The sequence below is a fragment of the Macrosteles quadrilineatus genome, unplaced genomic scaffold (genome assembly GCF_028750875.1).
Source record: "Macrosteles quadrilineatus isolate MER2022 unplaced genomic scaffold, UCM_ALF_1.0 Scaffold_4__1_contigs__length_99947679, whole genome shotgun sequence".
NCBI classification, from domain to species: domain Eukaryota; kingdom Metazoa; phylum Arthropoda; class Insecta; order Hemiptera; family Cicadellidae; genus Macrosteles; species Macrosteles quadrilineatus.
The window spans coordinates 6187330-6189977 of NW_026542597.1; positions in this window are offsets into that span (position 1 = coordinate 6187330).

The window sequence follows — 2648 nt, forward strand, 5'->3', positions numbered from 1 at the left end:
AGACATCCCTCTAAATATTAAGACATCGCTCCAAATAACAAGACAACCCTTTAAAAAACAAGACATCCCTCTAAATAACAAGACATCCCTCTAAATAACAAGACATCCCTCTAAATATTAAGACATCCCTCCAAATAACAAGACATCCCTCCAAATAACAAGACATCCCTCTAAATATTAAGACATCCCTCCAAATAACAAGACATCCCTCTAAATAACAAGACATCCCTGTAAATAACAAGACATTCCTCTAAATATTAAGACATCCCTCCAAATAACAAGACATCCCTCTAAATATTAAGACATCCCTCTAAATAACAAGACATCCCTCTAAATAACAAGACATCCCTCTAAATATTAAGACATCCCTCCAAATAACAAGACAACCCTTTAAAAAACAAGACATCCCTCTAAATAACAAGACATCCCTCTAAATAACAAGACATACCTCTAAATAACAAGACATCCCTCTAAATAACAAGACATCCCTCTAAATATTAAGACATCCCTCTAAATAACAAGACATCCCTCTAAATATTAAGACATCCCTCCAAATAACAAGACATCTCTCTAAATAACAAGACATCCCTCTAAATAACAAGACATCCCACTAAATAACAAGACATCCCTTTTAAATAACAAGACATTCCTCTAAATAAAAAGAGATCCCTCTAGATAACAAGACATCCCTCCAAATAAAAAGACATCCCTCTAAATAGCAAGACATCCCTCTAATAAACAAGACATTCCGCTAAATATTAAGACATCCCTCTAAATAACAAGACATCCCATCTAAATTACAAGACAACCCTCTAAAAAACAAGACATCCCTCCAAATAACAAGACAACCCTCTAAAAAACAAGACATCCCTCTAAATAACAAGACATCCCTCTAAAGAACAAGACATCCCTCTAATAAACTAGACATTCCGCTAAATATTAAGACATCCCTCTAAATAACAAGACATCCCTCCAAATACCAAGACATCCCTCTAAATATTAAGACATCCCTCCAAATAACAAGACAACCCTTCAAAAAATAAGACATCCCTCTAAATAACAAGACATCCCTCTAAATAACAAGACATCCCTCTAAATATTAAGACATCCCTTTAAATAACAAGACATCTCTCTAAATAACAAGACATCCCTCTAAATAACAAGACATCCCACTAAATAACAAGACATCCCTCTAAATAACAAGACATCCCTTTTAAATAACAAGACATTCCTCTAAATAACAAGACATCCCTCTAAATAACAAGACATCCCTCCAAATAAAATCACAACTCAAATTATAATTGTTATTTATCCCACTAAATAACAAGACATCCCTCTAAATAACAAGACATCCCTTTTAAATAACAAGACATTCCTCTAAATAACAAGACATCCCTCTAAATAACAAGACATCCCTCCAAATAAAAAGACATCCCTCTAAATAGCAAGACATCCCTCTAAATAACAAGACATCCCATCTAAATTACAAGACAACCCTCTAAAAAACAAGACATAACTCCAAATAACAAGACAACCCTTCAAAAAACAAGACATCCCTCTAAATAACAAGACATCCCTCTAAATAACAAGACATCCCTCTAAATATTAAGACATCCCTCCAAATAACAAGACATCCCTCTAAATATTAAGACATCCCTTTAAATAACAAGACATCTCTCTAAATAACAAGACATCCCTCTAAATAACAAGACATCCCATTAAATAACAAGACATCCCTCTAAATAACAAGACATCCCTTTTAAATAACAAGACATTCCTCTAAATAACAAGACATCCCTCTAAATAACAAGACATCCCTCCAAATAAAATCACAACTCAAATTATAATTGTTATTTATCCCTCTAAATAACAAGACATCCCATCTAAATTACAAGACAACCCTCTAAAAAACAAGACATCCCTCCAAATAACAAGACAACCCTCTAAAAAACAAGACATCCCTCTAAATAACAAGACATCCCTCTAAATAACAAGACATCCCTCTAATAAACTAGACATTCCGCTAAATATTAAGACATCCCTCTAAATAACAAGACATCCCTCTAAATACCAAAACATCCCTCTAAATATTAAGACATCCCTCCAAATAACAAGACAACCCTTTAAAAAACAAGACATCCCACTAAATAACAAGACATCCCTCTAAATAACAAGACATCCCTCTAAATATTAAGACATCTCTCCAAATAACAAGACATCCCTCTAAATATTAAGACATCCCTCTAAATAACAAGACATCCCTCTAAATATTAAGACATCCCTCCAAATAACAAGACATCTCTCTAAATAACAAGACATCCCTCTAAATAACAAGACATCCCACTAAATAACAAGAAATCCCTCTAAATAACAAGACATCCCTTTTAAATAACAAGACATTCCTCTAAATAACAAGACATCCCTCTAAATAACAAGACATCCCTCCAAATAAAAAGACATCCCTCTAAATAGCAAGACATCCCTCTAATAAACAAGACATTCCGCTAAATATTAAGACATCCCTCTAAATAACAAGACATCCTTCTAAATATTAAGACATCCCTCCAAATAACAAGACATCTCTCTAAATAACAAGACATCCCTCTAAATAACAAGACATCCCACTAAATAACAAGACATCCCTCTAA